The sequence below is a fragment of the Onychomys torridus genome, chromosome 6 (genome assembly GCF_903995425.1).
Source record: "Onychomys torridus chromosome 6, mOncTor1.1, whole genome shotgun sequence".
Taxonomy (NCBI): domain Eukaryota; kingdom Metazoa; phylum Chordata; class Mammalia; order Rodentia; family Cricetidae; genus Onychomys; species Onychomys torridus.
Window position 1 is genome coordinate 99,094,464 of NC_050448.1, and position 23,256 is coordinate 99,117,719.

Genomic DNA, 23,256 nt, shown 5'->3' on the forward strand with positions numbered 1-23,256 from the left:
GGACCTATTGGTAGTGCCCACGTGGCGTATCAGGGTTGGCTACCCAGTGATTACTTAAGGCTGTGAGTGGGGTTTCCCCGGGGTCAGAAGATTGTTCAAGGTTCCTGAATAAACCGCTGAAAGAAGAGCCTGGTGTTGCATCTTCCTCGCTGGTCGAGGTGGTCTCGGCACCGATGTATAGTAGGCAGGAGGAAGTCAACAGCTCCATGAACAACTTAAGTAATAGACATTGTGTATTTTCAAATTAGAAGTCTTGTAAACAATTTAACTTTTGAGGTTGAGATGAATTCGGTAGCAGTTTTGGGAACTTCACTGGCATGGATGTACTCTAGGTTTTTTGTTTCAATTTGAACGGGAGATGAGTTACCCAGGTAGTTGGTACCTGAGAGGCTGTTTTTAGAAGAGATTAACATCAGAAATGGTAGAGTCATACTGTCTGCCTTCCTTGTTTTCAGGGGGTTTAACCAAATCAGCTGAAGACTTGAACAGAACAAAGAAAGGAGAGGGGACTCTTTTCACATGACTGAGAGGGGACTCTTCCCACATGACTGTCTCAAACTAGGACATTGGTCTTTTTTTTTTTCCTGAGACTCAAACTGAGATGTGAAACCTCAGTTTTTCTCCCTTGAAAATTGTTTCCCATAGTTAAAAATGTAAAAGTTCACTTCAGCCTGGCTAGGAGAAGCAGCTAATCAGTCTGCCTGGACAGGTAAAGCACATAACATATGTAGGCAGCTCCAGCCTTAGGAAGGCAAGTTTGAGGGAGCAGGTGCTCATGGGGTCCAGAGGTGGCTGGAGAATCACCATTTCATACTGGAAAATGGTCCAGCCTCTGAGGACAATGGCTTGGTGGTTCCTTACAGCACTAAATAGGATCACTTTATAATTCAGTAGCTCTACTTCTAGATAGATACCCCCAAAACCAAAAAGGTTTTAGACAAATGTTTGTACACTAGTTCATAGTAGCAAGAGTCATAATCACCAAAGCATGAAAACAACACTGAATGCCTACTGATGAAAACATGGATAAACAGATTGTTATATATGTATAGATGTGATAGTATTCACCCATGAAACCAATGCACAACTATATGTCATAGTACAGGTAAACCTTACAAGCCAGCTAAGTAAACACATGGCAGGGATGTCCCATACTGTATGAGTCTATCTATGTGCAGTATATGAATCCACAGAGAGGGAAGGCAGACTGCTTGCAGTGTCTGGGAGTGAGGGGAAATGAGACATGGGTCCATATGATGTACTGATAGTGTCTGGGCTAGGCAGAGGTAGTGGGTGTACCTGTGCATAAAAAAATACTAACAGTCGCTATTCCAATTTTAACCAGATGGTTAATTAGATGACAGTGAATTTCACCTCTGTGAACAGGAGTTTTAGAGTTTACAACTGTGAGCACCCAGGTCTGTGTGAATTTCCTTGAATTACTAAATAGTGTTTTCCCAGTAGATATATGTCTTCTGTCCTTCACGCTGGCATCAAGAAAGTTTTTCACACAGCCAGGCTGTTTGGAAGCACTGCAACTGGTTCCCAGCACTTGGTCTGGCTTCAGTTTTATCCCCTGTCACTGTCCTCCTGGTCACCTGCCTCTGGCCACGCTGGTCTCCTTGAGAATCCTGGTCATTTCTCACCTCTCAAAGACTTCTGTACTCTCATTAATTCTTAAAGACAAGCTTTTCTCACATACAAAGTTTACTCAGTTTTCCAGATCTCTGATTACATAATCTTGGGTGGCTTTCTTTTGTCTTCTATATTATTAAAGAAAGAAAAACCCTCAGCTTCATTAAGGTATAATTGGCAAATAAAAATTATATATATTTACAGTATAAAGTGTCATATTTTGAGACATATATACATTGCAAAATAGTTAAATCAAGCAGGTGGGTAAATCATTACTGTCAGATAAGAGCCCTTGTTGGGGGAAAGTGAGGCTCTCAGAGATCTGTAAGCTATGAACGGTTCATACAGACCCAGCATAAGCCTTTTGAATCCCTTTGCATAGCTTCACACCAGACTGCAGAACTTGTTTTCAGTGGATTAAAATGCCTTATAATTTTCTTTGATACAAGCTGGGGAAAAAAGACACAAACGTCTACTTTGCCTAGCAGCTTTATTCCTCTAGAACCTACAAAGTCTATGAGATCAGAAAGCCACTAGGAAGAAAATAGAGAAGTTGAGTTTTGTTATGATCTGAATGTGTTACTGAAGTTCATATATTGAAATTTAGTCACCCATGTTTAACATCTAGAGCGGCTTTAGGATGATGGAGTCACAAGAATGGGGATCTCCTGGATGAACTGGGGTCCCTATACAGAACTAGATATGGTGCCTGTCTTTTCTGTCCCTTCCACAAGTGAGGGTATAGCATCAGCATCTGCTTCCTGGTATTGTGGCAACAAATCCATCTGGAAATAAATGCCTGGGCCTTGGTGCTCATGGAAGCTGCTGCTGCCGCCTTCCAGCCTCCAGACTGACAGAAAGAGTCTATCATGTACCAGTTACCAGTGTGGTAAAGCATGATCCTAATTCATCTTAACAGAGTCAGATATTAGGGTGAAAGCTGAAAGATCAGAGAAGCAAAGCAAGCCACAGTCACTTCTTACCTCTATTAATCTTCCAACCAAATGGGGGGATCCTGTCTCTAGGCATCCTCAGACTGAATGGGCCAGATACTGTTTCTATGACTCCTCAACTGGAGCGGGGTGGGGGCATGGATCCTGTCTCTACAGATCCTCAGACTGAATGGGCTAGATCCTGTCTCCACCTCCTGAGTGCTGGGATTAAAGGCGTGAGATCCCATTGTTAGGATCAAAGGCATGAGATCCCAAGTGTTGGGATTAAAGGTATGCACCAGCATTGCCCAGCTCTGTTCCTCTTTTAGACTGGTTCAATCTTGAGTAACCCAGGGTGGCCTTGAACTCCTGATCTTCCTGCTTCCTCAAGTAGTATTATAGAGGTGTATGCCACCACTGCCTGGCCTCTATGGTTAACTAGTGGCTATCATCTCCGCCCTCTGATCTCCAGGCAAGCTTAATTTGTCAGAACACAAACAAACAATCATACAACAGTGTGGAATGCTTTATTACAGCACCCTACCACCCTAAGGCAGATTTAATTTTTAAGGAAGGTAACTGTCACTTCGAATCTCTTCCCTTCTCACATTATTCTTGGTAGGATTTGTGATCTAGTTTCTGAGGACAGAGCAAATTAAATTCTATAAACTGATTGCAAAGAAAGATGCTGAAGAAATTAATGAAAGAATTAGGCAGGGGAAGAGTGAATCAGCCTAAAAAAAAATAACACATATATGAAAATTATGGTATGGGGAGAAGAGGACACATCTTGCTCACTGTATCTGTCCGCGCTTCAGTGAGAGTTAACATCGTACCATGGAATTCCAAGCCACATTGCTAATTCAAATCACATTTAGTGAATGTCTACTGTGTGTCATATCTTTTGTTAGTTGCTGGGATAATCAAATTAAATCTGTCATTCAGTGACAGAATGTTTTGAGGAGAAAATGAGATTTTTTTTAAAAGATCTTTTTATGCTTTAACTGAACAAATGTATAAATTTATCACGATAATTTAAAATAAAATCTTGGGAAAATAGTTCACATCATCAAGTGGCATCCTTGAATGAATTCCAGATGTCAAGGTAATTTAGATGTCAACCCTTCTCATTTAGCTTCATCAACAGGCCTTCTCATCACCAGGGAGCTAGGACAAGGGCACTCTGGTGTCTTGGCCTTGGCTTTTCCTGTTTTTTTTTTTTTTTCTGTTACTGAAACCCTTTTTGTATTATCACATCTGAATCTTTTATGTCTTCCTTTACACAGTACATTGCCAAGGAGCTTTTTCTGAAATGAAGAAAACAGCCTTAAAACCTTTGCACAGGTACGTGTATGGCCCCGAGGACCAGACACCCTTGTGTCCTTTGCCTCACAGTGGTTTCTCCATCAGATTGGCCAGGCCTCAAGATGTTATTATGCATACTTATTGTTCCTCGATCTTTGCTTCCATTGAGCATAAGAGGCTCCTGAATAGGGAGTCTGACTGTTTCCTCATTTGCATGTTGTCCAGAGTAATGGAGTAGATGCCCAGAAACATTTGTTGAGTAAATCCATGAATGCTTGTAATTTGCAGTCTGAGCATTTTAGGCCTGACCCTGAAGCACAGTTCTGGGTTAAAATCAACGAGGCTGCAATGCAGTCTGAGGGTTAAAATCAAAACAAACAGAAATCTAAGAGGCTATTCAGAAAGATAATGAACAATTCCTCTAGAAGGATGGTTCCTGGCCTGATCCCAGCTCCCTGGACACTGCATAACTTTTCACTTTGGTCAAGTATCTTTCCCAAGTCTCCTTTCTTTTGTAGAAAATAAAAGAAAGTTTTAAAAAGTTCTCTTTTTAAAATGACTAGTTCATTGATTTATAAGTCTGCACTATCGACACTGCAGTGATGATGCACCAGAGAAAACAGAGGCATGTCAATTACTGTACAGATAGAAACGGACACAGTGCTTTGAGCACTGATGACAGCTGGGCCTGACTGCCCTGCAGTAGGCACTGTCCTGAGGGGGAGGGCACCTGCTACTCCTGGAGGGGAAAGACATAGGAGTTCTTTCATAAAGATGGCCTCCATTTCCTAATTGGGTATGAATAGTCAGAACCTGACTAGAGAGTTCTTTGCTTGTCTATGAAAAGATCACATTAATGACAATAGCATGTCAGAGCTGAAGACCTTACCAATGGCTGAACTCAGTGTTTTTCATGTTGTCAGAGCTACATGTAGGAAGCAGAGACTCTGGAAATGGTGTGAGCCTTTTGAAACCTCAGAGTCATTCCTATTGACACACCTCTTTCCACACCTCCTAACCCTTCCCAAACAGTTCCAACAACTGGGAGTTATGAATTTAAATATCCCAGCGGATGGAGGCCATTTTTGTTTGAACCACCACAATGGTTACTTACCACTTTTACTTGTTTTCAAAGCTCATGTGTTTCTTCTACTCAGAATCAATAGTGTGCTCTCTCACTGAAAGCCTCTTACTGTTTGTGTTTATGTGGGTGTACCTGTATGTGGCCTGAAGTCAACTTTGTCCATTTCTCAGGAGCTATCTACCTTTAAAATGTTCTGCATTTATTTATTACTGTTGGTGTGTGTGTGTGTATGTGTGTGTGTGTGTGTGTGTGTGTGTGTGTGTGTGAGAGAGAGAGAGAGAGAGAGAGAGAGAGAGAGAGAGAGAGAGAGAGAGACAGAGGGAGAGAGAGACAGAGAGACAGAGACAGAGAGAGACAGAGAGCATGTCCATATATGCATTTATGTGCATGCTATGTATGATGTGTTTGTATTAGTGTAGGCAGGGAAACATGTGGAGATCAGAAGACAACTTTTGAGAGTTGGTTCTATCCTTTCCTGTAGATTTCAGGGATCAAACTCAGGCTATCGGGCTTGCCTAACAAACATTTTCCTGTTGACCCAACTCACTGGCCCTACCTCTTTTTGTTGAAAGGAGATCTCTTACTGGGACTTAGGGCTCACTGATAAGCTCAAGGATTAGCCTCCCCCTTCTTCCCTACGTTCTGCCTGGCTTCTGAGTGGTGCTGCTCAGGTCTCCAGGCTTGCCCAGCACTGTACTGACTGTGCCAACTTACCAACCCAGCTTTGTATCACTAATGTATCTCTTTCCATAAAATACTTCATCTGATGCCTCTTCCAGAAGAAGTTAATACATCAAAATATAAATGCAGAGGAGACATTGTGTGTAACTGATGTGGAAGTTTCATACAAACCTGGTGAAGCACACAGCATCACCCTAGACTTCCATCTCTGAGATCACTGAACAGAATATTGGAGAACACATCCACTTTGCAACCTCTTATAAGTGTTTCTTCTAAGAAGTCACAGGCTTGATTTATATTTCCGGCTTGTAATTGGTAAGGTGACTCTAAAACTGGGAAAGATGCCACTGTTCTATGTAGATGTTTTGTTCTATGTAGGCCACTAAGCAGCTGTTTGCTCTCAGTGACCCAGCTCAGATGGAAATGAATGACAGACATTTCAGCTTCTCCAGAAAGAGCCTTCCTCAGGTCCCTAACAACCAAATTATTTTTCCTTTATAAAGATAACTTCAAGTAAGACTGAAATTAAAATGTAGTCAATGATACAGTGGTCCATGTCTCATAAGTTTTAGATAATTGTCTAAGAAACAATGAAAAGGTGCATACCTCATTACTCAGGAAGAGGAGTGTTGAACATCAAAATGATTCACTTCTAAAAGCTAATCTTTCTCATTCACTTTACCAAGCTAATCTTTCTCATTCACTTCACTACTTCAGTGTTGAATACAGAATGATTCAGAGAAAGATAGCATTGGTTAAGAAACTTTCAAAAGCCCTTAGAATGTGTTCTTTTCACACAATATTTCCCAAATTGCCAATTTTAACTAGGAGTAGGCCATGCTTTGGATGTGTTTGAATATGCAAAGGTTTGCCCGCTGGAAGCTTGGTTATCAGTGTGGTAAGGGTACTCTGGAACCTTTAGGGAGGCTTGGCAGCGGTCCTTAGGCTAAGTGGAGAGAACTTGGAAGGGCATTATGGGACTGACACTTTCTAGCTTCCTGTTTGGTGATGTTTTTGAAATTCCACATGTGCCTCTGCAGATGATACAGCCAAGGTGGAGTGAGGTGGGGTGGGGTGGGGTGGGAGTGGCCCTTGACAGAGCTGATGCCACACTGTGGCTTAAATATTGCACTTCCAAAAACATGCACTAAACAAAACTCTTTTCATAAAGCTAGCTTGCCTTGGGTATTTTGTCACAGTAAGGAAAATGGGCTAATACAGAAAACTGGTATAGAGGAGTAGTGCTGTTACAATAACCATACCTGAAAATGTGGCAGCTCTGGTATTAGGTAGCAAGTGGAGGTGAGAAGACCTTGCAGGTACAGGCCAGAAAACACCTAGTGTACTAAACCTGGAGCATTGTGGGTTATTCTGATAAAGAATCCAAAACGGAGGAGACTAGAGAGAGATGAGGCCGGATGTCTTAGTGATTGCTGAGTGATAGCAGCCAGAATGCTGATATAAATGAGGGTTCAAACTGAGGCTAAAGAAGAGGCCATTCCTGTAACATTCCTTTGAAGGACCTGGCAGCTTTGTGCCCTGGCCCCAAGGCCTAGTGGGAGGCAACCACAGAACTAGACTGCAATGGATTTGTCAGAGAGGGTTCCAAACAAAGCAGTCAGCTGAAGCACATCCTTTGCTGGCTGCTGCTCTTATCTGCAGTCAGACTCAGAAGCAAAAGAAAGCAGAGTGCAAGGGTGTGAAAGAATTGTAAGCCAACTTAGGGTGTGTGTGTGTGTGTGTGTGTGTGTGTGTGTGTGTGTGTGTGTGCATCCTGAAGAGAGCCAGAGAGCAGGGACATGCTAAATAGATGCACAGGAATTGCCATTCTTCAGGATGACTGGGAAGGGCCCCACCCCTCTTGGCAATCCTTGAACACTCACTTTCACCATTAAGTGAATATTTCTTTCGGGGGTTGAATTCACCATTCAGAACCACTCAGAATCCTACTGCTTTTTTCTGGAGCACTGTTCTCTCACTGAGCCTACTTTAAGCAGGCTCAGACACAGTTTGTATTAATGGTGGTCTTTGATGTTGTCCACCTAGGGCTGGCTTATATGTAACCTAATGTAAGAGTGAAGGGTCATAGAAGATGCCCCCAAGATTTCAAAGGACAGCTGAAACATCAGTAGAAATGGACCCCTGCCTGGAGCCCAGTGGAGTTGTGCTCAGTGAGGCAGTGTGAAGGGGCCTCAACAGAGGCTTAGCTGTTTATCTCCCAAAGGTTCATTTATTGGTATCTTGGTCCCCAGTGTGAAAGCACTGGGAGTTGTGAGACCTTTACAAGGTGATGTCCAGTGAAACATCCTCAGATCAACTGTGGTCATGCCCTTTAGAGACAATGTACTGTCTCAGTCCCTTGTTTTCTGTCTGCAATGGGACTACTTCCTCTTATTTGCATGTTTATCAGTTATGGCAACCAACAAAGCCCTCACAAGAATAGAGCCAATGCTAACATATGCACTGAAATCTCAAGAATTATAAGTTAGAAACTTTCTTTCTTTCTGAAGTTAGCCTGCCTCAGGCATTTTCTGATAATAGAAATGGATGACTGATTCATAACTGAACTTGTCACTTCCTGAATCTATGAACATGAGCTGCCTTATTGTAATAAACCTGTAAGATCAGTAGTCTACTGTTTGTCTTTAGTGGGATGTAATCACTATATCAGTAATAAAGGTGCTGTCAGAGCGCTCCCAGCAACCTTGCATAAAGGTATGAGTTAATTCCTGAACTTCTCAACTACAATGAAGCACTGCTTACCTCCTTTAGTTTACCTATTGCAAATCCACAGTACTATGAGGTAGATTTTGGCAAGGCCCTCCATGAACATGGATGAAATGCAGGATATTCCTATGGAAATATTGGAGTGGCAAGATGGCTCAGGGGGTAGGGCACTTGTGGCCAAGCCTCACAACCTGAGTTCTATCACATGGTAGAAGACAAGAACTGATTTCTATATGTTATGTCAGTGAGGGGCTTTCTTTAGATTAGTTTCACTAAAGTGAGAATATGCACCCTAAATGTGGGTGGCACTATTCACAGATTGGGACTCCAGACTGGATTTAAAAGGATAAATGGAACATCTACATTATCTGTATTGGCTAGTTTTATATCAATTTGACATGTGTGTGTGTTTTTCTATTTTTTTTTTTTTTAGCCAGCCCCTTTTATATGTTAATGTAATTACATCACTTCCCCTTCACTTTCTTCCCTCTAATCCTCTCTAGCTGCTGTCTCTCAAAACCTCCACACCCTCCACGTTTAAGTTGATAGCTTCTTTTTTCTTTGATTATATTACTGACTAATGTGGGAGGATCCAGCTCACTGTGGGTGGTGCCACACCTGGGCAAGTGGTCCTGGGTGCTATAAGAAAGCAGGCTGAGCAAGCCATGAGGAGCGAGCCAGTAAGCAGCACCCCTCCACGGCCTCTGTATCAATTCCTGCCACCAGGTTCCTGTCCTGCTTGAATTCCTGCCCTAACTTCACTTATTTTCTGAAGAGTTGATATGAAAAAAAAATTCTCCTGGAATTAGGTGGAAAAAGGAGAACATTTTTTATCTTTGTTTTAGTGTAATTATAAACTATCTCTTTCAGGGAAAAAAGTGATTTCTTAGAATTTATCTGAATAAGGGTTTTGTTATAATTACAAGTTTATATCATATTATATTTTCAGTTTAATGAAGTGTCTTTTATAAAAGCCATACCACAGAACAAAAATTAGGTTTGCATTTTCTGACACTGAGAGAGAAGTTTAAAAGATGCTGGGAATCATATATTCAAAGAGAGTGAAAAAATATGTTGATTGAGCCTACTGGTCTGGTATGTATTGTGGTACAAAAGTAGCTTTGGACCACAAAGTACTTCTCAAATGGAGCTCACTGTGTGTATCTTTTATCCCTCCCCCCCCCCCCCCCCCGGAGTCCAGGGATTTGTGTATGTTATGTACATATTCTATTGCTGAGCCCAGGTAAATAGCCCAGACATTTGTATATAACTTTATTGTACATATTTAAGGTATGCAACATGGAGCTGTTGTATGGCTCCTCCTGATCTCAACAGTCTTTACAAATGGACATGCTCACAGCAGGAGGGAAGAGGTGGTTCAGGGTCTCCGGTGACAAGGCAGGAGAGGAGATGTGTGGGTGAACAAAAGGTTACTTATCCCGGGGAACAGAAGCTTAGGAGATTCTTGAGAGCCCCTACCCTACAGTATAATCGTGAGTGAACAGTTGCTGAGGTGGAGACTCTGACCAAATTGCAGAAGGAAGAAAAACATGTTTGGACCTTGGAGATATGTGAACACTGCATGAGACTTCTGGGCTCTCAGGAGTGTCACCCATGTTGGGATGGATCTCTGGTGGTGCAATTGCTTTTGACTTATACCTGATCCTTGCAACTAACCCCTCACACATATTCCTGTTAGTAACTGAAAGGACGTCGAAGTTGGCACAAGACACCCCAAGACCAAACTCTCAGCATAAAAGAGATTTATTTGCCCCATAGGGACAAAGGGAATAAGAGACAAAAACAGTAGATAGAGGACTAGAGAGAAGGGGAAAGGAACATGGGGGTGGGGAAGGGATATTTGCCCAGGAGGGACAAAGGACTGCTTCTTGATAGAGAGGAGACAGATGTGGCCCACAGGCAAATGGCAGTTTATAAAGGAAAAAGGGGAAACGCCTTGTTAGGATGCAGTGTTTAATTTCAATTGAGCATGCTAATTAGTTGAGCCAAAGGGGGTTTTTGATTGTCGGACTTCAATACTGAGGTTACTGGACCTTGGTAGTCAGCCTGAAGGGGAGGAAGTGGCCAAATAAGGGAATAGATTTGTGGCTAGCTTTAGGAATATGACCTAACAGTTTAGCAAGGCAAAGGGAGTGTGGGAAGGGCAAGGCCTGCCAGAGCCATGCTTGCCATACGCAGGACTGCCATATCCCCTTCAGTAACCCCAATAAAAGCTGATTGGTCCCCCAAATTGGCCATTGGTACAATCCTTTGGTCTACTGTGGGCTCTCTCTGTGGGGTGATGTGTGCATGCTATTATCTCCCCAGGAAAGTCTGTCAAATGACAGAAGTTCTGAAACATGCGTGGGAAGTAAAGAAAGTTTGCATAACGAAACAAATTAACATCTGCATCACCCTGCCGAGTTAGTCCTTAAAATAATGGACAAGCACAACTAAAACCTAGTCACTCAGAAGCAAACTCCAGCGCAGAACAGTGTTATTAGCTATAGTCCTTTCGGTCTGTGTTCTAATTTCATTTCTGTCACTGTGTTAAAATATCTTGACCAAAAACAACACAGGGGAGGAAAGGATTTATTTTGGCTCCTAAATCCACATTGCAGACTATCATTATAGGAGAATCACATGGGTGAGAGCGTGAGACAGCTGGTCACGTCTGTCACATCCACTGTCAAAGATGGAGAAAGAGGAATGTACCCACGTCATTTGCTTCCAGCTGGTTTCTCCTACCTCACACAGTTTAGGATCCCCTGTCTAGGTGACAGTGCTCTCTACAATAGCAGAATGGGTTAGATCAATCAACAAGACAATCGCCCAAAGACATGCAAACAGACCAACTTCATAAAGACAATTATTTGTGGGGCAGTGGTGGTGCATGCCTTTAATCCCAGCCCTCGGGAGACAGAGGCAGGCGGATCTCTGTGAGTTGGAGGCCAGCCTGGGCTACAGAGTGAGTTCCAGGAAAGTCGCAAAGCTACACAGAGACACCCTGTCTTGAACCCTCCCCCCCTGCCCAAAGAAATAAGACAATTATTTAACTGAGACTCTTATCCCACTGATTCTAAGTTCTGGAGAGTTTACATTCAAAATTGGTCACCAGTCTCTGTGCTTATACCCCACATATAAGCTACTTCGTATTCTCTGACCTTTACCTCATCCTTTCCTCTAAAGGAAATAGAGTCAAAGATATGGAGACAGGCACCATACCTAACTGATGTTGCCACCTAGAACCTAATATCCCCACCAACATGGAAATCCAGAGTCAAGAGGATTTTCTCTTCCAATCTCATAGGCATTGCCAAAAGACGAAAGAGGGGTGAGGAAAGCCAAAGGGAAAGGCAGAGATTCTGACTCTGTCACTCACAAACTGTGGCCTTCAGCAATGTCTGAATCCGTTTGTTCATCTCTAAAATAGTTATTTCTAAGAAGCTGCTATCAGGGTCGGGGAATGGCTCTGTGGGTAAAAAGCTTTCTGGGCAAAAATGAGGACCTGATCAGATCTCAGCATGCACTTAAAAAGCCAGGTGTTATGACTCTTGTAACCTCAGCATGGGGTGACCAGCAACAGAAAAACAGGCTGGGACTCACTGGCCAGCTCCGGATTTAGTGAAAGGTCCTGACTCAAAGAAGATGGTGGAGAGCAATAGAGGTAGACCCCTGACCTCGACCTCTGGCCACCATGCACACATGACCATGTATTTGCACACACAAAAGAACACATACCACACATGTAGACATGCTCACATGCACATACACTCACACAAAAAAATGGTATTGATAGTGAATGAAATAGAATATAGGGCACTAGATCAAATAATCAACTTAAAGTTCATAAACAGTTTTCAAAAATACCATTTCCTTTTTCTCTGTCCTTTGTTGAAAATTCTTCTACTAAGAGACTGGCCAGAGCTCCCAAAGTTTTATCTGGAAATAGGTCCATTGGAGGTGAATTAACGAGGGAGGTATTGACTGCCACTCATCAAAGTGTACTTATGGCCCGATTTAATTAAAATTATTATTTTATTTGTAATGGATACAATATATGCCAAGATCTGTGAGGAGTTCTCTGCATGGATTTTCTCATTTAATATACTCAGCATTCCTCAAAGGAAGAATTGGCATTTAATATCCAAGGAGACTGAGGCACACAGAGGCTGAATAAACATCCAAATTAAAACCTGATTTTTCATTAGCTTGAAGGAAAGAGCCAGGGATGTTTTGTAAGAGACTTGGGGATTCTGTGTTTGTAGCACTCATTCATGTCAAGTGTAAAACCCACACTAAAAACATTCTTCAAAAATCCTGTTACATTCATTTATCCTGTGGAGTGTGTGTGTGTGTGTGTGTGTGTGTGTGTGTGTGTGTGTGTGTTTGCAAGTGTGGAGATCAGAGGACAACTTGTTCTCTCCTTCCACCAAATGGAACCCAGGAATTGAACTCAGGTCATCAGGCTTGGCAGAAAGTGGTTTTTGCTTGCTGAACCATGTTGATGCTGACACCACTAACTAAACGTATCCAAGAAGAAAAGCCTCCAGGGTCGCTGAAGGCCACTCACTGGGCTCTCCTGATGCTGCTTGTCTTGTAAGCAGCAGCAGGACCTGCTTCCACTTTGTAATGTCCTTTCAAGGGTCCTTCAGGCTTACAGCTCGTTGTAAAAGATTTGAGTTCTCAGAGTTCAGAGGTTCATTTTTTTCCCTATAATGTTGCCCTCTGTGTGGCACTCTATTGTGGCTAAGGGCATTGCTGTTCTCTCTGACCCCTGCCAGGACCTGTGAAACTGTGGCAGACTGACTGTTGGCTTGCATATAAATTCTCAGACTTCACACCTTGTCTTAGCTGATGAAAAAAGGCTCATTAACAATGCTGGACAAGGAAAGAGCCTGTTTATTTAAGGGACTATCTGAAGTAATAGCTCAGGGATGTAGGTGGGAAAAAGCATCATCCTCAAGGCCAAGTGATAGAAACTCACATATGTCCAAGCAAAGAAAACATGTTGCTTGAAACCACAAAAAACTAATGGCTTTCTGAAGACAGGTGTGCTGTGCTCAGTGTGATTTATATGTGTGCTCCTTGCTTAAAAATGAACACTGATGTTAGATTCATAAAAGCTAGTAAATTATTTTGAGGTTTGGTGCTGAGGAAAATTGTTTCATATCTGTATCTTCAGAAAGCCAACTGATCAGTTTGTAACTTGGCAAGTCTTATCTGGAAAACTGAGTAGAGAAAGAAGGTTAATTTAATGTGAGGTGTACTTCACAGCTAATAAGTTGTGGCAAGTACCAGTAAGCAGAGACAGCAGCTGTGGATGGAGCAAAGAGGCACTGTTCCCTTTAAATGCACTTAACACAGTTAAGCCTGAGGTGGGGACAGGAAATGAGGCCAAAACAGTCCTTTCATCTAAATATTTCTAAGACTATTTAAAAGCAATAACTACCACCATGTAACAAATCTTGACAGTTACATGTAATATGTTTTCATTTAAAGAAAAATAAAATCATTTACATAAAACTCAGTAGTTCATATGAGTAGTGCAGTATCCTTTAGTATCCACAGACCATAAACACAACATCGATGTCCACACTTGCATTATGTACACCACTTTAATAAGGCAAATTTTATATGTGTAATTCAGTATCATATGATGATGCCTTGACAAGCAACAAACTACATATGTGATGGTGGTTTCATAATATAGAAGAGATGAAGCATTTCCAAACTGCCTGGTCAAGTGGCAGCCACTGTACCACCAAAGCAACGTGCAGCTAGTCATCAACGCTTGTGGTGATGCCAGTGTGAGCACACCTATGGGCTACCCTGCATGTAGATTATGTGTGCTAAACAATGCTTGATAACAGTTAATAGATGACTGCCACTAGCTTGTGTGTCTACTATACTGTTACATCATTATTTTACAGTGCATTCATTCCTTCTACTAACCTTTGTTGTGAGAAAGCATGCCTGTAGCTTCACACATCTCATTCTTATTCCATCTCTTTATCACATCAAGAAGCCAGGTCAAAGGACCGACCTAGGCCACTTGCTCTGGATAACTGCAACCTCCAATATTTACACAATGATGGAACTGCACAAGGACACATTCTTCAGGATGTATGCTCATAATCAACCCATGTATTACTACATGCCATTTGTAATGAGATTAACAGATCAGCACATAAGAATCTTACCATAGGAGAAATAAGGAAACCACCATGTGAGAGTTCTCTTTATGCTACATAGACCTTGTCAAACGTTGTGAGGTGAGAATTGTTGTCTACTGTTTTAGAGAGGAAAACACGCATTCAAAGGAGCTGAGCACATGTGCATGGGTCACAACCAGCACAGATCTGAGACAGAAGCACATGTTAACCAAGTCTGGAGACCTGTTCCTTGTGCAGCACACAGGTACAGGCTCTAGGAAGGCAAGTTGCTTTATCAGCCTAGATTCATCTCCTGTCCCAAGGATAACGTGCATTCCCCAACAAGATGAGTTTAATTGATTAAAAATATTCCCTGTGGAAAATAAGCTATGTCCCCAGTTGCTAGAATTTATGGTGTCATGTAAAAGACAGAACTTTCATTATTTCTTTAAGTGACTCAACAGTCATTTTTATTGAGAGACTGTGTAAAAATGTGATAGAGACAAAGTATGTCAGTCTGCATCATGAACAGCCTAAATTGGATGAGATAGGGTATCTGTGAAATGCAAAATGGACAGCTGCTGTGACCCAGAACTGCAAAAGAGACTTCCATGGAGTAACTCAGGAAAAGGATATTTCCTGAAAATAATAAATTTGATTCAGACTCGCAAGCTACTTCTGTGACTGTAGATCTAGGCCATGTCTTTAATGTTGAGTGCCTGATCCTTCCTTCCTCCTCTCTACTGTCTTTTCTTACTAGATTTCATCCAATGCCAGGGCTTTAAATGTCATACAAATTCTAATACATTCCTATTTTTTTCTTTCCCTAAGACTTTGTACTCAACACTTGAACACTTCTATGCCTGTATATCTCTATATGGACACTTGTATACAGCACAAATCTACCAGATATAAGAGGGAACTTGTGGTCTGCTTTCCTCACTTAATAATTAATATTACTAGGTGTCTTAATTAGCATTTCTATTGCTGTGAAGGGACACCATGACCATGGTAAATCTTATAAAGGAAAACATTTAATTGAGGTGGCAGCTTACAGCCCAGAGGTTCAGTCCCTTATCATTATGGTGGGGAGCATGGCAGCATGCAGGCATACATGGTGCTGCCCTCATCTTGATCAGAAGGCAACAGGAAGTGGACTGTCTCACTGGGTGTGGCTTAAGCATGTATCAATGAACCCTCAAAGACACCTCCACAGTCAAACACTTCCTCCCACAAGACCCCACCTCCAATTAGTGCCACTCCCTTTGGTGGCAATTTTCTTTGAAACCACCACACTAGGCTTTAATAACTTAATAGTTATTAAATAGTTAATAGTTAAAAGTACATAAGATATGTACTATTCTGAATGCTTCATATGTATTTAACTATTTGATAGCTAAGGTATATTGCTGAGATAGATGCTGCTATGATTTTGATTTTATACAAAAAGAAGCTGATGTAAACGAGCTAAGATGTTTGTTGGCCAAGACATGAGAGCTAAAGATGAGATGGAAGCTCAGTCTGCTTCCATGGTGCATTGCTTCCAGCCACTGCAGGACCAGGACTCAGGGCGTCTGGCTCAGTCTTGGGCACTGTCCTCTATTCCACTTTGTTTCTTTGCTCACATGCCACTGTCAGCAACTTTAGCTATACACTCCACAAAATTCAGAAGTCAAGAGGAGAATGGTTAAATGCTGCAAGACTTGGGGCTGGACAGGATGGTCACAGACTATGTTAAGAGTAAGAGTCTAGGAAATTTATTTCAGAACAAACATAATTTTGTGAAACATTAGGGTGAAAATGGCAGGGTTATATGGCATTATATAGTAGATAGATAATCAGTTCTACTGGGAAACTTGAGTGCTTTGGAATTCTATGCCTTGTAGGATGACATCGGGCAGACCCAGCACATCTGAACATACCCATCTTTAGCATTGTCAGGCAAAGCTCACCACAGGGAAAGGAATGGGAACCCCAATTCTCAGAAGAGGGTTTCTGCTCATTCTAGTTCACTAGATAATCATTCTGCTCAGGTTTGGTGCTAGGCTCCCCTTAGTAATATTTAAAGAGTCCCATGGTCTGAATTGAGTATGTCCAGTGCTTCAGCCTCAGAAGAAGACATGGGGTAGCGACAGCTAATTGGTAAAGCCATAGGTCTGAGGGTTCATTCATACTCTTACAGCATTCCTGAAATGAAGGTGATGCTGGTCTTTTGGTTGCCACTGTTGCAGGGATTGGGGATAAGATCCAGAGGTTGCTTGTTAGTCATCTGACCACACCCCCAGAATCCAGTGCTGGCTGCTGAGGCTTCCTATCCATAAGAGGTTCCTTTGGCTTTCCCCATTATATCAATGAGGTTCTTAAATTTAATTGACAAGAATTTCCATGAAGTTTTCTGAGACTATGCATATAAAAAGTTTATAACTGAATTAAGAATATACATTTTTTACCTTACAGTCTGTAAAATAACAGGAAAACAATTGAAAAGTCAAGGAACTTAATTCTCTATTTTATTTGAAAATGAATGAAAATAACTTCTGATATGCTAACCCAAGGGAAAGACCTTCTTTTTTTTTTAAGACCTTCATCTTTTCCTTGTGAAGATGCTACTTCATATACAGCAATACAAAACTGAATGCACACTATCAACATCCACACTTATACCAGAAGGGAAAACTCTATCATTTCCTTCTGCACCTGAGACTATGAGTCCTTGACATGGCCATGCTCATGTCAAAAATGCACATTCACTCAGGACAGAAAATACACATTCACTCATCTGGGGCTTTCTCAGCTTTGCAGTTTTTAATATGGCTTACATTAATATTTTCTATTAAAAATTCCAAGCATTATTTTTTTGTTGGAGGTGGAGGAAGCCCTGAGTGGGTGTGTATTATTATCCTGGGCTTCTGCGGCTTTGAGCACGGTCCACCATAGCTTCCTTGTGTGTTTGTCTGTCAAGGATTCAGTGAAGTAACAACAGTCTAGAGACAGGAACAGGGACCCTAGGCTCTGGTTTTGAGGAACTCTCATTGATTAGATGAGGGAACACTCCTGAGAAAGGGGAAATAAAGATAACAAAGAAAATGAGTGAAATTCTAAGAGTTAGGTGCAAGAAATGTGGGACAAGTAGAATTTAGAGATAGTTAGTTCTAGGTTGATATTTTGGGGATGACTCGGGGAAACCTCAGAAGTGAAGTTGAGGCTGTGTTGGGGAGGCATGCCCATAGTTTCCAGAGAATGGAGTGATGAACTTGGTTACTTGAAATAAAAATGTAGGAAAACTGGGGAGTGGTTATATAGATGAGGGGCCCCAGTATGCTCCCACTTTTGCTTTGGCTCAACTGCTTCCAGGTCACTTTTGACAAAACCAAGGAGGGAACAAAGGACAGATGATTGCTGCTGTGTGGGCCACCAGGGGCAGCCCAACCCTCTGGAGCCCAGAACTGGGCTTGGGAAGTTTGTGCTCTGGCTGCACCCAGGGCAAATGTGATGTGGCCCAGAACCATAGCCCAAAGTGAAATTCTGGTGGCTTTAAAAATGCTTTGGGTCTGGCAATTGAAGCCATATGGGTAACATCAGTCAGGACAGAAGGTTACTAGGCCAATGCTTTTCCATCCAGTGGCTTGGTCACATCCTTCCACACCTATTTATATTAATGAGTCTCTTCTTTAGAGGACTGTGCTCTAACCAACTGGAGTCCCAAGAGCACAGGTCAACTATTAGGGGTGGGTTACAGCTCTGCATTTTAAACAGGATAATTGTGAATTAATTGGGACCCACCAATTATATGCTTAAACCTATATAATGATAGGGTGGATATGGCACAATTATATGGGGACATCCTAGAGAAGCAAAAGCCCTATGACCAACTTGGTTTCTCCTGCTAATATTGCAGAAATGATCTTGAATGAGCTTCAAGATCCTTTGATACTTGCCGAAACATTGCTCTTGTTTTTGATGGAGACAGCAGTTGTTATGACCCTCTACTTCTCCTCTCAAGCAAAACTGGCCTGTCTGCAGCTTTCCAGGTATCTGGAGTGAGTGCCCAAATATGGTCATATAGTTTTAGTATGAAGTTTAAAACAAGTAAAAATAAAACCCTTTCAGCATTAGGTTGAAATAACTCACAACAGTATTAATTCTATCTGGCTTCTTGCTACTGTGTATTTACTTAGGTGTAGAGTGAACTATTTTTATATAGCACTATTTTAACATACTTTCTACAGAGAAAGTCAAGATGACTTGAGTCTTCATATTTTGTGATTTGTCTCTTTAAGACAATGTTTGCCTACATGTTTTCTTGCTCTCTCTATTGGAATTATGTAAATTAATTGAGCTATCCTTAGTTTGAACAAGTTAAAACTTTTAAGTATGGTATTGGGAACTTCCCACCCTCCCACCCCGTGTGTGTGTGTGTGTGTGTGTGTGTGTGTGTGTGTGTGTGTGTGTATTTGTGTGTGCGTGCATGTATGGTGGACAGAAGATCTTGGCTGTTGTTCTTAAGGGCCATTCACCCTGTGTTTCGAAACATGGTCTCCCCTTGGCCTGATGTTTGCTGAGTAGGCTAGGTTCGCTGGATAGTGAAGCAAGAGGATCCTGATACCTTCCCAGCCTCTCCAGCTCTGGGATTACAAGTGTGTGCCTTCATATCCAGCTTCTTATGTTGGATGCTGAGGATTGAACTCTGGTTCTCATGCTTGCATAGCAAGCATTTTACTGAGTTTTTAGCCCAACCCCATATCTGCTTTTAGAAACAGTCATTTTTAAGTGATTGTTTTTCCAGTGGTTTGGGGATCTATGGAAACAGACGCATATTGGTTAAGTGTGATAATATTTATAGACAAGTTTAGATAACTATAAACATTCATAAGAGAAGTGATGGCTAAGATTATGATGAAATTAGCAGCAAATTTCCTCGAGAAAAACAAAAACAGAAACCAACCAACCCTGTATTTTGCTTCTTAACTAATTACAAGTCAATTCATTAATGGTGGTTTGACATTTGTCTCTGTTTCAGTCTTATTCACAGTAAAAGTCCAGTTTTGAGCAGTCAAATGTGTTTTGTTTGAGTAACATGAAGGAGAGTAGTTGAAAGTCAATAATGATTTTGCTCCTGACAGGCATTCACTCACATAGAGAAGCCTTGCGCGGCTTTGCTGGGGCTTTGAACTCCTCCCCGAAGTGTGGATTGAACAGCTTCCTGTCAGTAGCATCCACTAGAGGCAGATTCCATTTAGGGAAACACGGGTTTTCAGTGGAATGAGCAGCCGAGTGTTCCCTGAAAATGGGAACTGAGCTGGCTGGTGGTCCTGAAGTTACGACAACAATGCTGTTGAAGTGCCATCTCTGCCAGAATGAAGACCATGCCTTTCCTTCCCCGCTGTTATCTGCCCTCCAGTTAGAGCCTCAGCAGAGTCCTGTGCCAGCAAAGACAGCTCAGACTGGGAAAGCCTTCTCTTTTCACCCTTTAATGCTCACTGTATTTCTAAAGCAGGTTAGCAAATTATAGAAACACCCTTTGACTGTATTGTAATTCTATACTAGAGTAAGACGAGGCTTAATCTTTCTTGCTTCTGTTAATATTGTCAATTTGTTTTTCCTAGACAAGGTTTCTCTGTGTAGCCCTGGCTGTCCTGGAACTCTCTATGTAGACCAGGATGGCCTCAAACTCAGAGATCCATCTGCCTCAGCCTCCCGAGTGCTGAGATTGAAGGTGAGGACTACCATGCATAACTTGTCAAATAATTTTTAAAATTGTTATACAAAATTTCCTAAAGGTACTTTCAGAATCTCAGAAACACACATCTGCTGGTATATGAATATTAACTACCAGCAGTTCTGGCCTTTGCATAGTTTACTGTGAAAATCAATCAGTTAATTTCCTTAGACTATCAAGAATACGTTATCAAGCCGGGCGGTGGTGGCACATGCCTGTAATCCCAGCACTTGGGAGGCAGAGGCAGGTGGATCTTTGTGAGTTTGAGGCCAGTGTGGAGTGTGGTCTACAGAGCTAGTCCAGGACAGGCTCCAAAGCTACAGAGAAACCCTGTCTTGAAAAACCAAAAAAAAAAAAAAAAAAAAAAAAAGTACGTTGTCCTTCTATTGAGGTCTAATACTATTTCCTTAGATTACTAGAAAAGGAATGACAAGAGGTCCTGTCCTGGTGTTTTTTAGACAGTTGAATCCAAGATAAAGACCAGAAAAGGATTCATCGCTGTTGCTGTTATTGCTAGTTTAGATAAGTCATTGTGCATATCTTAATTAGCTTGTTTAATTTCTACCCGCAATATGTTTTTTTTGGGGGGTGCGGGTGGGGAAGCTGATTCTACTCAGTATATATAAAGCAAAGAAAAAGGGTGGTGCATAATTACATGAAAAGAATAAATATGCAAATACAAGGAATAGAAAGCAGCGGTAGTAGATGGACAGAGAGTCCAGAGGCTCAAAGGAAGATTTTCACAGAAGGATGACGGCAGCTTTGCTGCCCCAAGAGGGTGATGTGAACAGACCTCACAGAGGGAGAGGCCAGGAAGGAAAAGGAATTAATATAAAGGAAAACAAGGGCACTGAAGGTGAGGTGGATGCAGGGAAAGGAGTCTAAGAATGAGAGGGAAGGAAGCTACAAGAAACACATGACAGTGATGATCGAGAAATGTCACCTCCGACAGGCTGCTGTGAGGGGTAGTCTGTCACCTGGGAAGAGGACTTCAAGTGAGGCATGCCTCCACCAGATTAGCCTGAAGCAAAGTCTGGGCAGGGTTTCATGACTGGATTGATGTGGGAGGGCCAGCCCTCTGTGGGTGGTACCATCTCTGTGCAGGTGGCCTTAGGTGGTATAAGAAAGCAGGTCAAGGACAAGGTAGTAAGCAGCATTCCTCCATAGTTTCTGCTTCCAGGTAACTTGTAAGACAACTACACCCTTTCTTCTCCGAGCTGCTTTTGGTCAGTGTTTTGTTTTAGCCAAAGGAAGCAAACTGGACAGCCGTATTTTAAAATGATGTGTTAATGAGTCTCAGATACACTTCTAAGGGTCATGACACCGGAAGCTGCCCACATGTTGACAAACAGCATTGCTGCAGTGGCTCCCACCCAATCTCGGAACAGCAAATTCAGAGCGGACTCCCTGCTACCCATGTGGGCCTCCAGAGAGTTAAGATGCCCATTAATTGGTGCTTCCTCCAATTATTTGCTATTATTTCTGGATTTAGATAGCTAGATTAATTATTAGGTCAGATATATATCATTAATGTTTCTTTCCTGCTTTATATAGCCCAATGGGTATGCATCTTATGCGGTCCCATGGGTATGTATCTTACACAGCAAGAGATTTTTGTTGATGTAGGTGATTAAGGATAGGAACTTGGCATGACAGGATTATCCCAAATTATATAATATTCACTTATGTGTGTGTGTGTGTGTGTGTGTGTGTGTGTGTGTGTGTGTTCTATAGGACACAAACTCCCAACAGGCTAGTTCTAGGTGAGTTAATGAGACTTTATGAACTTCAGTTTATTTATATACACTGATGTTACTGATAACAGTTTATATTGTTTCCATGATAATTAAATACTGATGAAAGTAAAACACAAAATGATTGTGTGTGTAAGTGCGCTGGATAGTTTTTGTCAGCTTGACACAAGGTAGAGTCATCTGAGAAGAGGAAACTTTATTTGAGAAAATGTCCCCATCAAATTAGACATGAAATGTCTACGGGACATTTTCTTGATCAATGATCTATGTGAGATGGCCCAGACACATCTCATCCCAGTGGTATGATGCCATTCCTGGGCAGGTGGTCCTGAGTTGTATAAGAAAGTAGTCTGAACAAGCTATGAGAATCAGCAAGACAATAAACAGTATTGCTTCATGGCCTCTGCTTCAGTTCCCACCCCCTGTTCCTGCCTTGAATTCCTTCAGTAGAGCTGTAAATTGAAGTAATCCCTCTCCTGACCAAGTTGCTTTCAGCCTTAGTGTTTATCACAGAAAGAGAAACCTAACTAAAATAATACTCAGTAGGAATTACTTATTTTGGAAGTAACTAACTACATCATTTATGGATCTGGCAGTATACATCATAAACACAAAAATTAGATAGTCACTGTATATTTTACTAGCTAGAATCATATAATAAAAGAAACACTCTTAACACAGAGAAGCACATAATCCAGTACCTGCATATAGTAAAGTTTTCTTCTTGATCTTCTGATTTTCTTTTATCAAAAGACATTTTTTTTAATCTCTCAGTGTATCTTCTGAAATCCCACCACAGCACTCAGATAGAATCCATGTGCATTAAAAATCTTATTTATTACTATTGTGTGTGTATGTGTGGGGGGCATGTAGAAGTCTGAGAACAACTCCTGGAGTTAGTTGTCTCCTTCTACCATAGGATTCAGGGCTATAACTCAGGTTGTCTGGCTTTCTAGGCAAGTATCTTCTCTCACTGAGCAATCTCTCAGGCCCAATGTATACACAGTTTTATGAATAGAACTGTAGATCTACAAACCTTACTCAGAGTCTTCCTCATGTAATCTGCTGCTAGTCTAATATGTGAACCCCTGTCTCAAGAAACTCTTGTCTCGTCTGTGGTTGCCCTTCTAATCATTCTCAGGAAGGATTCGGGACATCAAGGCTTTAAAAATCAGTGTATAATACTTCTCCCAGAAGAAATGGGTTGTTAAATAAAAATCTCAGTGCCAGGCCTAGATTGCCCCCATGGCACCAAAACAATATC

The 23,256-nt window shown here is 41.7% G+C and overlaps 1 protein-coding gene across 3 annotated transcripts in view; it reads right to left on the bottom strand.

Annotated features, from left to right (window-relative positions):
• Nucleotides 1-23,256, bottom strand: part of LOC118585657 (bifunctional heparan sulfate N-deacetylase/N-sulfotransferase 3) — a 154,350-nt gene that overhangs the window by 110,406 nt on the left and 20,688 nt on the right. The gene's annotated exons all lie outside the window — the stretch shown is intronic.